The 14899-nt window shown below is 48.3% G+C and overlaps 1 pseudogene; it reads right to left on the bottom strand.

The window, feature by feature from the left end:
• Positions 1 to 7343: 7343 nt before the first annotated feature.
• On the bottom strand, positions 7344 to 8784 carry LOC108529615 (V-type proton ATPase subunit e 1 pseudogene; annotated as a pseudogene).
• Between the last annotated feature and the right edge of the window lie 6115 nt (positions 8785 to 14899).

The raw sequence follows: 14899 nt of genomic DNA, 5'->3' as shown, positions 1-14899 counted from the left end.
GCCGATGACCATTCTCCCCTGACCTGAGAAACTCAATCTCCAAGTTAGAGAGTTTATTTACCCAGAGGAACGAGAGGTCTGATTTCTTCCTGGATGTTTCAAGACTGAACTGATGGATGTTTTGGTGAAAGATAGAGACATTAACCACTCATCTTGCTGCACAGACCACCTCTTGGTAATGCTTGCCTGAGAATGCTGGACAGAGCAGAGGGCGCATCTCCAAGTACGTAGCCTCATCATTAATTTAACCAAGTTAAGTGGTTGTTTTGGTTTCATAGTATCAAGGCAACTGGCTCTTCATGGAATTGACTGAATGTTTAGACACAGCCTCTCCTGCTTGAGTGATTGTTTGACAGAACGGAGTGGGTGTTTTGTTACTGCTTGGTGACCAGTTTGACCTGTTGCTTTTGCATAGTTTGATTGGGTTGACTGCTTGTTTGGCTGTGGTGATTGGTGGTTTCACCAAGTAGACCAGTTATTTTGTCACGGTTGGACCCATTTGACTGACTATTTAAGTTGAGTAGGTGTTTTGGCATTCATTAACTATGTTGACTGGGTTTGATGGAAATGACTGGATGTTTGAATGAATTAATACAAATATTTTGACATTGTATGAGGCCATCAATTGGCTGTTTACAGCAGCCAGGTGTGTTTCTATCATTTGACCCAGCTGACCCATTGTTCTGGTATTGTTTGACCTAATGGCTAGTTGTTGAGTTGGTTTGGTGTTTCAGCTTTGTTTAACTCTAAAGACAGGTTGTTTGAGAGTTGTTTGATCAAGCTGATTGGTTGTTTGACTAAGTTGAACAATTGCTTTGGTATGACTTGACCACGTTGACTTGTTATTCAAACTAAGTGGAAGTTTTGTTATAGTTTGACCCAGTTGTTTTGAAGGGACCAGTTGCTTAGGCTAGCTTGATAGGTTGTTTTGGCACTGTTCAGACCAGCTGACTGATGTTTGACCAAGTTGACCAGTAGTTTAGGCTGTGCTTGCCCATTTCAGCTGTTGTTTGGCCAACTTGATTTAGTGTCTGACCGAATTAGCCAGGCATTTATATAGGGTTTCCAATGCTGACCAGGTTTTGATCAAGTTGCCCAGCTGTTTGGTCTCAAACCAACAGGAGCCAGGGTGGCCAGCTCAGACCTGCACTTGCCAAGAAGCCACGTTGGAAGCCTCCCTCACGTGGGAGTGAGAAAGAAGGGGGAAGTGAGGGGGAGTGGACCCCAAATCTTGCAGGCAGGTGAGAACAGAAAGGCTGGCGGTAAAGCAGCTGCTGCGTCCAAGAGCTCAGGAGCTGCGGTCTCGGAGCCGGGAGATGAATGCATTTGGCAGAACACTTCAAGAATGCAACCTCTGGGTTAAGTGGTTGAAATTAGGCCCAATGGGGCTGTTTTACTGAGAATTTACAGTCGCTCATAGAACTCAGCCCTGATCAAGTAAGAGTCCCTCCTGCCAAGATGGAGATTTGCTCCCCAGCCAAGGGGATTCACTGACAAAAATACACCTCTCCCTGCCTTTGATTAGCCTTCATCTGGGCACCTCCAAGTGATGACCACACGGACGCTAATGTTTGTTCTCCCGGTGGGTGAGTGCCTCTCCCTGAAATCCACGGCTGGTCAGGGGAGGACTTTTCTCCCCGTCGGCTTCCTGGCGGAGGCTTCAGCAGAGTCAGGGCCGCCTACGCCGCCGTGTGTGATGTGAGTGGCGCCACCAAAACCTCGGTCCCACTGGCGGGTCATGAGAGCGGAAATGCCCACATTATGCACTCAGCACCCCAGATATCAGGGCTGGAGGGGGCTTTGGAGAGGAGCCGGACTGGCCCTCTCACCTTACACAGGGGGAAACTGAGTCCCAGAGCCAGAAACTTTCTGAACTGGGCTTTCGGGCACTCCAAGTTATTAACCCTTTGCAGTGTAGTTAGGTTGAAATTGGAAAGCCCTAATCAGGGAGCCAAGGGAAAGGGTCATTTCTGGAGGAAGAAGAAAGGAACAGCTGTAGCCAGGATGGGGCTGAAAGAGGAGCACAGCTCTCTAATTCAGTGTGTGTCTTAATGCAAGTCCCTTCAGGCAAGGACCAGTGAGCCATTGCTGAAGAAACATCCAAGGTTAAAAGTTCTGGTCAATGAAGCTTAGAAGTTCACAGTACCTGGGCCTGCCACCTCTGTTTGCACAATAGGAGTGGCATCTCAGGGCAAGGGAGGTGGTGGTCTCAGCAGGCTCCACAAGGAGTTTAAGATAAGGGTTAGTGGGCGAATAATAAGGTGAGCCACAACCAAGAAGGAAAGGTTCTCCAAGCCATGTCCTGGGAAAACCAGATGAAGGAGGAATGGCTGTCTTTGCTAGAGAAGACAAGGCATGAAAGATGGGGTCACTGTCTAGAAATCACAGACTTTCAGTGGACAGGTGCGGCAGATAAGCTTAATGAGTGTCACAGAACAGAGAGAAAAACAGTATGGCATCCAGTAGGTACTTGAAAACCTTGCTGAATAAAATTACAAGGAAGCAGAATACAAAGAAGAACTTTCTGACAGAGCTACTTCAAGCAAGCAAAAGAGAACTCTTGGTCACAAACGAGGCTTGCAGCCAGAATTCTATGTTGGGTAAATAGCTCATCAGATGAGTTAGAGACAACAGACTTGCTACCTCCTTGCAAAGCATCATTAAGTCAGCCTCAATTATGCTTCCTTACTCTGGCATTGTCATCTTGCACTGAGCTTGGGTGCCACTATGACCTCCAGATTTTTTTCATACAAAAACTGCGAAATAGGCCTCACTACCCTATACTCAGGTTGTCATTTTTAAGATCCATGTTTTCGGCCGGACGTGGTGGCTCACACCTGTAATCCCTGCACTTTGGGAGGCCGAAGCAGGCGGATCACGAGGTCAGGAGATTGAGACCATCCTGGCTAACACGCTGAAACCCCGTCTCTACTAAAAATAAAAAAAATTAGCCGGACGTGGTGGCGGGCGCCTCCAGCTACTCAGGAGGCTGAGGCAGGAGAATGGCGTGAACCCGGGAGGCGGAGCTTGCAGTGAGCTGAGATAGCGCCACTGCACTCCAGCCTGGGCGACAGAGCGAGACTCCATCTTAAAAAAAGAAAAAAAGAAAAAAGAAATCCATGTTTTCAAAGACTGAATCTTTGTACATCCCATTCAGTCAGCCAGCATCTCTACTCTCCCTTTCAGCTCTGTGAAACTGACAACTGGAAGTACCCCAGTAGCCCTATGAGGACAGAGACTTGCAGCACCTCTCTGTAGACCTACCTTGGATGCACTCTTTCAGACACTGAAAGGCAAAGGAGTCAGAGGACCACTCAGCAACAACCTGACAACTGCAAACTGTTAGTTTTTAGATGCTGCCATCCATTTGGTGTGGACCAGCCTGAGTCCCTGGGCTAGTTCTAAGAAGGCATTGGAATCAGGCAGGAAGGGAAGTCAGCAGGCCAGCCAGAGCATCGAGCCTTCTGCCAGGCACTCCAAGAAAATACTGGGGGAGGATGGATATGTGATCAGCCTCCATGATCCCCAGAAGCCCTGGCCAGACAAAGACTGCACAGTGGGTCCCAGGCCTCTGCCTTCTATCCAGGCAGCCTAGGGAGGCAGTGCAAGAACTCACAGGACACCAGCAGGGCTCTCTTCATACTTCCTCCTGTAGGAAGCCGCCTTTCCAAAGCTGATGGCCTCATCAGACCCACACAGCACCAAGGCCACCCAGGGGCTGAGAACAGAGGATCAGAGAAGGTCAGGCTTGCTGTAGACTGCTGGGAGGCATCTTGGGCAAAGAAGTAATCATCATATAATTGGCAAGAGGCTGTTCCTGGGACCACTTCCCATTAACCCACTGGGTGACCTGGGTTGTACCACCTGACCTTGCTTGGCCTCCTCTTCACAGCTCCTCAAGTAGGAAAAGCCAGGGCTAGGAAGGACCCTAGAAATCTTGCAGTCCCATCCCCTCAGTTCACAGGCAGGAAGACTAGCCCAGCAAGTCAGTGGCAGATCTGGGACTGTCCCCAGCTGTCAGCCCACTCTCTTGCGACCACACTATGCTGCCTCTCCAAAGCTGTACATAGTAGGTCATCACCTCTAAAGCTCTAGAAGCCTAAAGCCTAGACATAGTTTATTCATTTGCTCAGGCTGCCATAAGAAGTACTACAGACTGGGTGGCTTCACAAACAGAAAGACATTGTCCCACAGTTTTGGAGGCTAGAAGCCCACAATCCAGGTATGGTTATGGTGGTTCCTTCTGAAGATTGTGAGGAAGGATCTGTTCCATGCCTCTTCCCTAGCTTCTGGGGACTTGCCAGCAATCTTTGGAGTCCTGGGATTGTAGAGGCATCACCCCAGTTCCTGCCTTCGCCTTCACATGACATTCCCCTACATGCATGTCTGTGTCAATGTGTTCATTCGTTACACATTTGCCCAATTCATTTATCCATTTATTCAGGTGAGTTACTTGCCAATCTATGCGTTCATTCATTCCTTTATGCTACTCCCTGGTTTGCATATTGAATCTGTCTCATTTACAAATTCAATAAACATTTATAGTAAGTGCCTACTATGTGCTAGACACTGTCCTAGGTTGGGGGATAGAGAAGTAAATAAGACAGATAAAAACTCTGGCTCTCATGGAGCTTGCATTCCAGAGGAGAAAGCCAGACAAACATTGCAAACACTGACAGATACAAGGAAGAAACTAATCTAGGGCTATGGGATTGAGAACGACCAGGGTGAGGGGGACACCTTTGGCTAGAGGTGACCCCTGTCTCTGGGAAAGTCTGTCTGAGAAAACATTAGTCAGGCTGAGACCTTAAAGCTGAAAAGTAGTTGCCCATGTAAAGACCTGAGGGAAGAGCACCCCGGGCAGTGGGAACAGCAAGTATGGAGGCCCTGAGATGAGGCGTGCAGGTCGGCATCCCAACAGGAAACAGGAGCACACTCCAGATAGAATTCAGGCCAAGCACGGTGGCTCATGCTTGTAATCCCAGTACTTTAGGAAGCCGAGGCAAGCAAATTGCCTGAGATCAAGAGTTCAAGACCAGCCGAGTCAGCATGGTGAAACCCTGTCTCAACAAAGAATGTTAGCCAGGTGTGGTGGTATATGCCTATAATCCCAGCTACTCAGGAGGCTGAGGCGCGAGAATCGCTTGAACCCGGGAGGCAGAGGTTGCAGTGAGTCGAGATCATGCCACTGCATTCTAGCCTGGGTGATAGGGTGAGACTCTGTCTCAAAAAAAAAAAGAAAAAAAGAAAAAAAGAAAAAAAAGAAGAAAGAGAAGAAAGGAAAGAAAGAAGGAAAGAAAAAAAAAAGAAAAAGGAAAAGAGAGGAGAGGGGAGGGGAGGGGAGGCGAAAGGAGGGGAGGAGAGGAAGAATTCAAGCAGAGATTCTTTACAATGAGGCTATTGTGAAAGGAACACAAGGAATAGAGCAGTAGCTTTGGGCCAGTAGCAGCAAAACTGTTATCATCCTGAAGGGAAGAGGGGAAGGAGTGATTCCCGGAACTTACAGTCGGCTTCTTTGGGAGGAGTGATGGCCTCTGATCAAGGCACCAGTCCAAGACATCTATAAGAAGAGAACTGTGGGAATGAAGACCCTGACCCATACTGCTTCTCTCTCTGTGGGTACCCCACAGTGACCAAACCCAACTGGAGGCCTGACTCCACAGAGCCCACTGATGGGACACACAGGTCAGCCACAGGCACAGGGCAGGTTGGAGGAAGGTGAGTGTGCCCCTGGAGGGGCCACAGAAGACCTCAGCCCAGGCAGCAACACTGGAGCAGGCCCTCGTGGCTGGAGCACAGTGGGAGATGGGACAGCGGGAGGGGCACAATAGTGAGGACAGAGGTGGAACTGGGATTTTATGCTGCCAGGGCATGGTGGGTGGTGGGGAGAGGCGGACTTCAGCAGCAGAGAGTGCTGTGGACATCCCAGTCACTGCTCAGCAAGTTCATTTGTCACCCACTCGCTCTTGTCTTCCTCTCATTCACCTCTCAGCCCTTCTGAGGTTTGAGCAAGCCTCTCCCTGCTCAGTCTTCTGTGCTATGCCCATACCAGGCCCCACTCCATGTACTGAGCTAGATATATACTGCAGGTACACGTACTCCATGTACTGCAGGTACATTCACCCTGCAGAAGCTCACCTCTGGACCAGGAACCACCAGGTCCCTGGTGAATTCTGACACAAAGTGGAGATTGGTAAGGGCCTTAGGGGAGGACCAGGCCAGTGGGGGATGCTGAGGGTTGGGTGACCGGGCTGCTTCTAGCTGAAGAAGCACAGGCCCCAGGCCAGGAGACATGGTCTCTGACACCAACTCACTATGTGACCTTGGTGGGTGGTGGGAAGAGGCAAGGTGGACAGTCTCTCTGAGCCTTGTTTCTGCATCTGCAACACGGGGGGTGCTAATTCTGCTGCCCATCCCTCGGGCCTGGTGGAGGTAAAGGAAAAGGCTTTTAAGGCTGCAGCAGGAACAAACTAGCTATTCACCAAACACATTTGTACTTTATCCTGGGTGCACAGCTAGAGCGTATTCCCCAGCCTTCCTTGCAGTTAGGTGTGGCCGTATGACTAGGTTTTATGAAGGGCCACCCTCAAGTCTGGGCCAGAAAACCCCCTTGTGGTCTTCTATGCCTCTACTCCCTATGCCTCTGCTCCCTATGCCTCTGCTCCCTATGCCTCTGCTCCCTATGTCTCTGCTCCCTGCCGTCACCTGAGCCAGCTGAGCACAGAGGATCGGCACCCCAGCAGATGGCAGGGCCACCAAATGCAAGGCTTCTGGGTCCCTGAATCACCACACGGAGCAGGAACATTTGCATTTGTTTTATTTTGGAAGCAGAAAAATATTTTATTCCGAGAGATGGAAGAGGTAAGAAGTTCATCCTGAAAATATAGTTTGGTGTAATTCTGTTGTGACAGAGCTTCCCTCTGAACGTGCTCTCCTACTGACTGCCCTATCCCAGTCTTGTTTATCTTGCAGCAGTTTTTAAACGCTTCGCTGATTCCCACGTTAGGAGAAGACAGGCGCCATCTTCAAATCCACAGATTCCAAGGAGAGAATAAAATATTCTCAGAAGAGCATCTTCTCTCAGAAGAGTGCATAAACGCTTTGTGGAGTCAGCACAGTTTAGGTTAGGTAGGCACATAGTAAGTCAAAGTGTAAAAAAAGTGGAGGAAGAAATACTGCATTGTAGAATAAGATATTCAGATATGGTGCGAATGTTTAAGGCAGCTGATGCCCGAAACAGGCAAGTCAAGGAAGAAGGTCTTGGTTTGGAGGACATTTTGCATCTAAAAGGAATTCTCTTCTCCTAACGTCAATGACTAGCACTACAGAGCATGTCTTCTTCCTCAAGGCCAGTGATGCTTCCGATACCAGCTGCTTTCATTTTTCAACTGTGGTCCAAAGAGAGGACAGAAATGAAAAAGAATTGCAATCAGCCAAAAGAGATAGCAGTAGCTGGGTGCAGTGGCTCATGCCTATAATCTCAGCACTTTGCGAGGCAGAAGTGGGAGGACTGCTTGAGCCCAGGAGTTCGAGACCATCCTGGGCAACATGGTGAAACACTATCTCTACATAAAATACCAAAAAATTAGCAAGGCATGATGGCATGCTCCTGTTGTCCCAGCTACCCAGGAAGCTCAGGAGGGAGAAGGATCCTGAGCCTGGGAGGTTGAGGCTGCAGTGAGCCAAGATCGTGCCACTACACTGCAGCCTGGGCAACAGAGATCCTGTCTCAAAAAAAAAAAAAAAAAAAAAAAAAAGCAGCAAACCGAACAGGTCACCAATATGGTGCTGATAACTACTCTGCTAAGACTCTTAGGGATGAACCAGGGAACCAAGAAGCTGATGAAGCCCCAGAACATGCTTATCATGATGAGAGGCACCATGAGGCTGTGATATGCCCATGATTGCCACTGGAGCAGCCCACTGGACTCTTAAAGTGAGCAAGAAACCAACTATCGGGCTAAGCCACAGAAATCTGGGAGTGGTATCAGTTGCAGCAGCTTGGGTAGCCTTCACTAATACAGAAGCCGTAAAGGCTGTCTTGATGTGAGGGGATGCTGAGTACCCTGGAGCAGTAGGAGGAAACAAGGTCAGAGGGGAAGCAGGAGCCCAGTCATGTACGGGCATGGCAAGGAATTTGGATTGTAGTGTAATTAGTGGGGTTTAAAGCAAGAGAATATTCTGTCCCAATCCCCAATTCACTGTACCACCTAGCCTATCCCACCCACAGCAGCCTAAGAAGTTGATTCAGGTGCTAAATCTTGAGGCTCCATCCCTGCTTGAGGAATGCAGATTCCCTGTGAGTCTCAGTCTCTCTGGGAAGGGAGTTTGTGGGAGAGGTCCAATCCAGGGACAGGTTCTAAGGGCAACCAGCAGGAGGAGCCTCTGCCCAAGGGACAAAGGGGAAGAGTTACTTAGGGTAAAACAAGAGGTAGTCCCTGTGCACCCCAAATGTCTACCTGAGCCCAGTGCAAAGGGGGACTCAGCTACTCAGGCAACCACAGACTGTCCACTTAAAGGGACTCTCAGGGACACATGGCCTTCACTGTACAGATGAGAAAATCAAGAGTCAGGACCATAGAAATGCTCAGGTTCATACAGTGAGACAGGAGTGGGGCTGCCAGGGGCTAGCCTGAGAGTGCAAGAACCTGGTGCCAAAACCAGCTCTTCCATATTCTGCCTATGACCTTGAGAATAAGAAGAACCACCCTGAATGGAGGCTGAGGACCAACCGAGTTAACGTAGGATGTACCCAATGATGTCTGGCACGTAGAAGGCCCTCATTATAAGATGCTCAGTACAGCACTGCGCTTCAGTGGGGATAACACTGAACCCACCACTGCCCACTGCTATAGTGGGGAGAAACACTTTCCCAGGCCGCCTGAAGTTCATGCTGGGGCCTGGCTATCTTCCCACCCCAAGCACCCTGACAGTTACCAGGGGTTCAACTTGAACAGAACACTTCTTTCTGTGTTCCAAGGACTGCTTTCCTAAACTCTATGAAAAGAAGAAAAAGGATGAGGAGGAGGAGGAGGAGGAGGAGGAAGTAGAGAAGGTGGAGCAAGAGAATAAAGAGAAGAAACGGGAGGCAGAGGAAGAAGCAGCCAGCTTATGTTGCTGACAGGCAGCTCTTGGGGACATGGTGTGCCCGTTTTTGAGAAATCGCAGGAGTTTTTCTCTGGCCTCAAATCAAAGGACTGGCCCCTCTTCTAAGCAAAGGTTGTGTGTTTATCTTGTGAGCACAATAAATCCCATACCTGCTTGGGTCCCCTCTGCTGGAAGCCTGGAGTGACACACATGACCTGCCTCCATAGCGTGCAGGGCCTGCCTTAGGGGAGGATCCCTGCTTAGAAGCCTCACTCCAGAATCCACCCTACCTTCCTACACTTTTTAATCTTTGCCTTGAATGCTTACTTCTAACTTTATTTCCCCACATTTTAGTATATATTTCCATGTAGATTGCTTTCAGTCATTTCTGGGGAAAGCTGCGAAGGAAGGAGAAAGTGGCTTCATTCTCTGCTCTGCTTAGACCAGCAGGACTCTCCTGCCTCAACAAGTCGTCTGCCTCCATGAATGCAGCCGCTGAGCTGGCCAACTTCCTGGCACGCGTGTCCAGCTGTCGGCTTGCTCTGAACTGAGGTCCCCAAAAGATCCCCAGACCATCAGTTGAGCTCACAGAAGATCACCCTCCAGGGGGCCTTTGAGCAAACCTTGTGAGGCAGGGAAAAGGAGAGGGACGTGACTCAGCCAGGAAACTGGAAACCCCCCATATCCCTAACCACCTCCACAAACTCCAAAGCCAGCCCTGTGCTCTCAGCTGATGCCAAGAACTGCCCACTACCAATACTTCCCACCCCCGTTCAGGGCCAAGGACAAGGGATTTGGCTGGGCTCCTCTACCCCTCCTTCTTGGGTGCAGAGTTGACATGTTATAGGAAACACTCTCTCTGACCCTTCTCCAAGATGCCTGAGGAGCCCCCAAGTCAATCCCTTCCCTACTCTGGTATACAACTCTCATCTTTAACATGTGGAGTGGGAGAGGGATAACCTCCAAAGGTCACACTAGCTCGGCTCCTCCCCATCCAGCATCCACTAATCATTTCCTGAGTACCAGCTCTGTGCCTGGCCCAGGTCTGGGGATCTTTTGGGGACCTCAGTTCAGAGCAAGCTGACAGCTGGACATGCATGCCAGGAAGCTGGCCAGCACAGTGGCTGCATTCAAGGAGGCAGACGACTCACTGAGGGAGGAGAGTCCTGCTGGTCTAAGCAGAGCAAAGAACGAAGCCACTTTCTCCTTCCTGCAGAGCTTTCCCCACTGAACAGAAGGAAGAGCCTATTCACACAGAGAGATGTGGTGATACCATGAGCTGGGTGGGGCAGTAAGAGACACAAGGATTTCGCACTGTTAGCGCAAAGATGACAGACTGACCAGCTGGTTAGCGGGTCAGAGAAGGCTTCCCAGAGGAGGGGACATTTGGTCAGGGCCTTAAAGGTTAAGTAAGAATTGGCCAGAATCATAGAAAAAAATAAGAATTTTTCTATAGCACTTTATTTGTTCACTTCCAGAATCTCTTTTTATCTTTCAGACTCATGACTCAGTAAGCTGGGATTTAGAATACGTAAACGTATAGCTCTGGGAGTCTCTTTATTCCTATTTTCTGACTGAGATTGTTAAGGCCTGGAGAGGGGAAGGGACTACCCCAAGGTCACACAGCAGGAGATTAGTGAGCAGATCCTGAAATCTGCATCACCGGACTTCCAGCCTAATGTCCCCACCACAATAACTCATTCACCCCCTTTTCCTTTTCCAACCACCATCTGGCCTGACCAACTGCCCTATCCCTCCCAGCCAGACTCAGGACAAGTTTTATAGGGAGGTAACTGATTGGGGTGGGGGTTAGGGAGTAGAAGGGAGAGTTTAACCCCACAATGTTTTCATACTTGGGATCTGAAAACACGATTTCCCCAGCAAAGAAGCTTAGCGTTAAGCGGAAAATCGGCTTGGAAGGATGTGATATCATTTATAACAGTACATTAAATGCAAGCTGAGAACCTGATATATTTTAGGAACATTCAGCACACTCTAGACTAATAAACATTTTACAATATTATTGCACATGTTCATTTCACTTTGTACAAATAATCATTCCCTTCACATCTAATAAGTCTGTTTGACACATAAGTGGTCTTGGGCAAACACCTCAGAGGGCCTTGTTTTTCTGTGCATTGATCATTTATTTGTGTAGCCTGCTGGGACAGTGACTAATGATTTTGAGGGTTTAAACGTCCTCAAACATCGTCTTTGTCTCTCTGCCTGTTATCGTATAAATGTAAAATAATTTCATCTTGGCCCCAGAATGTATTGTTTTTCATGTATGAAAAATGCCTGTCCTTTCCCTGCCTGGCATGGCATCAATCAGTTTAAAACAATATTTGGAGGAGCCCTGGTCTGCAGGTCTTCCAGCAAGCTCTTGAGGTCCCTGGGAGACAGGCCCAGAACACCACTTACTGGGGAATTTCCAAACAAACCTGCCATCACCACTGCATCAACTCGGAAGCCTTGTCTCCCTACAAGATAGGCAATGAGTCCTGCCCTTCCAAGGCCCAGTGAACAGAGATTCACTACTGATAGCCTTCTCCTTTCAATTCCGAGAACATTTATGGAGGTCTCTGGGGCCTGGCACTGCTATGCTAGGAGCTGGGGGAACAGGGATGAAGCCAACATGTTCCTGGCCTACAGAAACTTAGAATCAAGGGAAGGTCACCACTAACTCAAAGCCCCTGTGTAGGAAACAGAAAAAGGTGCCCCATATGGGTGAACTCAGCCACTTGAGCTCATCACTTGGAGAACAGGTACCTTTGTATGAATTAGAAAAAAAGCACTCTTCCCTCCAGAGAGGTACAGCCCTCACATTAGGGTACATTCCTCAGCTGGGTGTTCCTGTGCAGTGTACAACCTAAACAAATGTACAAAGAGGCCACCCTGCTGGAGTAGGGTGGAAGGTCAGTGGGTAACAGACAGACAAAAAAACAATGCTATGGAATACATGTCCCATAAAAAGATAAGCCATTAAGAGTGGAAGACCAGAAGGAGGATAGCTGATAAGGCAAGAGGCTTCATGGAGGAAGGGACCTTTGAGTTTGGCCTTGAAGAAAAAGTAGGTGAGTGGTAGGAAAAGAAGGGAAGCATCCCACCGCATCCACTGAACAGAAGGAAGAGCCTGTTCACACAAACATGAGGTCAAGGAAGCTGGCCATTTGGAGAGACTGAGCATAAGAAGAAAGAAAAGGAGGAGGAGGGATGAGACAAGAAATGAGTGTTTGTTGAGTGAATAAGGGGGTGAACACAGAGATGAAAGGACAGCCAGCCAGATGGGTGGATGGATGAATAGAAGGTAGAGATTATATTAAAAAGTTTCAGATTTCTTGAATGCCTTACTAAGAAATGTGTGCTTTTTTCCGCAAGCAGTGGGTGATGTATTCAGAACCATATTTTGGACACTCTGACCAAAATGAACTGGGGAAAGCAAGTTTGGGTACCAAGGGGTTCTCTCCCTGGGCCTCACCTAGAGTGACCATTTGGATTCATCTTGTAAGGAAAAGGGAAGGGAGAAAAGTAATGTTATCACCAGCCTTCTAGGATAAATGATATATTCCCAACTGAGCCATGGGAAACTGAGGCTCAAAAAGTGATTTGTCCAAAGTTACCTGTCTATACAGAGCCAAGAATTGACCCCATCTGCCCAACTGCAGTTTGTGCCTCATCTGCTCATGCACATCTGCTTGAGGAGATGGCCTGAAACTGAGCCACATAACTCCTCTTGCCCAAGGATCCCCCAGGCCTAGTGCGTACTCACTCGAACCTAGCACCAGTTGCTAAATACAGGCCGCACTGGCTCTGTGGGGCCTCCATCGGCACCTCCTCCCTCCCCACTTCCAGAATAACCTGGAACAAATTCATGGGGCAAGAAATCTGGACTAGGCCCTCGCTGTGACTTCTCTCTCACCCCTCAACCATCTTCACCGCACATAGTTTGCAACCAGTGTAACATGCTCTCTTACCCTTTCTGGGCCTTTGCATATGTAGTACTCTCTGCATGACTCTTTCATGCTTTCCCTGTCTAGCTAATGCCTTCTTGTACTTCAAAGCCAGCTCAAATGTCTCCTCTGCTAGGAAGCCTCCTCTGACCCCCATGGCTGGGATGGGACATCCTCTATGCTTCCATGGCTTTTGACTTTTCTCAAGATGGCACTTATGTTTTTATATTTTTTGTTGTCTAGTTGTATCATCTTTGTCTATCCCACTGTGAGCTGCTGGAGATCAGAGGGTATATTTGATTCATCTCCAAGATTCTCAGCATGATCACAGGGTCTGGCGCAGAGTAGAGCCAGAGGGCAGTGGAAAGATAGATAAGCGATTGGATGGATGGGTGGATGAACAGATAGATGGGTGAACAGATAGACAAACAGCTTCTTAAGGGAAAAAAACTTTGGACTTGACTCTTCCACCTCCAAGAAGAGTCTCCGGATCTGGGGAAAAAAAGTCTTAAAAACTGAGGCTCTTGATCACACAGAATAACTGAAGATAAAAATGTATAGGTGCATAGGCCGGACACAGTGGCTCACACCTGTAATCCCAGCACTTTGAGGGGCAAAGTCAGGTGAATCACTTGTGGTCAGGAGTTTGAGACCAGACTAGCCAACATGGAGAAACTCCGTCTCTACTAAAAATATAAAAATTAGCTGGGCGTGGTGGCAGGCACCTGTAATCCCAGCTACTCAGGAGGCTGAGGCAGGAGAATCACTTGAGCCCAAAAGGCAGAGGTTGCAGTGAGCCAAGATTGCACCACTGCTTTCCAGGCTGGGTGACAGAGCGAGACTCTGTCTCAAAACAAACAAACAAACAAACAAAAACTTACAGTGCATAGACCTGCACATCTGATTCATTCAATTTCACTGAGGTTAAGGCCAAATGATGTGGGACATTATTGTGCTGGCTGGGGTTCAAGGGCAAAGTCACAGAGAATCTTGTACACAGATTTAAGGGTCTTGACTTTTATCACAAGGCTGATGGAGAGCTGGTAGAGGGTTCCTGGGGCATGATAAGGAGCCATCCACATCTCTTGAGTCCTTTAAGTGAGGATAAGATTGAGAGTCAGAGGCATTAGCCTCAGGTATTTCTTCTTGTCCATTCTGCAAAGGCTGGTTAGACAAACTGATGGTCCCCCAGACTTCAGGATGCCCATTCTGGGCCAGAGATGGTGTATTAGTCCGTTTTCCTGCTGCTGATAAAGACATACCCAAGACTGAGCAATTTACAAAAGAAAGAAGTTTAATAGACTAGACTCACAGTTCCACATAGCTGGGGAAGCCTCACAATCATGGTGGAAGGTGAAAGTACGTTTCACATGGTGACAGACAAGAGAAGAATGACAGCCAAGCGAAAGGGGTTTCCCCTTATAAAACCATCAGATCTCTTGAGACTTATTCACTATCACAAGAACAGTATGAGGGAAACCGCCTTCATGATGCAATTATCTCCCGCTGGGTCCCTCCCACAACATGAGGGAATTATGGAAGATACAGTTCAAGATAAGATTTGGGTGGGGACACAGCTAAACCATACCATTCTGCCCCTGCCCCCTCCCAAATCTCATGTCCTCACATTTCAAAACCAATCATGCCTTCCCAATAGTCCCCCAAAGTCTTAAGTCATTTCAGCATTAACTCAAAAGTCCACAGTCCAAAGTCTCATCCGAGATAAGGCAAGTCCCTCCTGCCTATGAGCCTGTAATACCAAAAGCAAGGTAGTTACTTCCTAGATACAATGGGGGTACAGGCATTGGATAAATACCCCTATTCCAAATAGGAGAAATTGGCCAAAACAAAGGGGCTACAAG

This window comes from Rhinopithecus bieti, unplaced genomic scaffold, assembly GCF_001698545.2.
Source record: "Rhinopithecus bieti isolate Rb0 unplaced genomic scaffold, ASM169854v2 scaffold_6776, whole genome shotgun sequence".
Taxonomy (NCBI): Eukaryota; Metazoa; Chordata; class Mammalia; order Primates; family Cercopithecidae; genus Rhinopithecus; species Rhinopithecus bieti.
Note: the sequence above shows the minus strand (reverse complement) of the source record. Positions and strands in the feature narration are given on the sequence as shown.